The sequence below is a fragment of the Sarcophilus harrisii genome, chromosome 1 (genome assembly GCF_902635505.1).
Source record: "Sarcophilus harrisii chromosome 1, mSarHar1.11, whole genome shotgun sequence".
Taxonomy (NCBI): domain Eukaryota; kingdom Metazoa; phylum Chordata; class Mammalia; order Dasyuromorphia; family Dasyuridae; genus Sarcophilus; species Sarcophilus harrisii.
This window is the reverse complement of record NC_045426.1, coordinates 687,752,555-687,753,142: the sequence shown is the minus strand read 5'-3', so window position 1 is coordinate 687,753,142 and position 588 is coordinate 687,752,555.

Sequence of the window (588 nt, the reverse complement as noted above, 5' to 3'; positions counted from 1 at the left end):
ATGAAGTGACTTTTCCAGGGGAGGTGGAAAGTCAGGAGATTCCTTCCAATTCTATAGAGACCAGGAAAATTCAGCTCCACAAGCATTTTTTTTTTTTTTGCTGAGGAAATTGGGGGTAAGTGACTTTCCCAGGGGAGGTGGAAAGTCAGGAGGCTCCTTCCAGTCCTAAAGAAATCAAAAAAATTCAACTCCACAAGCATTTTTTTTTTGCTGAGGAAATTGGGGGTAAGTGACTTTCCCTGGGGAAGTGGAAAGTCAGGAGATTCCTTCCAATTCTATAGAGACCAGGAAAATTCAACTCCACAAGCATTTTTTTTTTTTCTGAGGCAATTGGGGGTGATTTGCCCAGGGTCACACAGGGCATGTGTCAAGTATCTAATTTCTTGAACTCAGGTCCTTGTGACTTGGGGCTGGTGCTCCACTGCGCCCCCTAGCTGCCCCTCCACAAGCATTTGTTCAGCAAGCCCAAGGCCCCGTGGGCCTCCCCCCTCCCCCCCCCCCCCCCCCCCCCCCCCCCCCCCAGGTCCGGCTCTCGGGCCCGTAAATGAGAGCCTGGTCCAAATGCTAACGTGGAGCATCCCCGGGGCT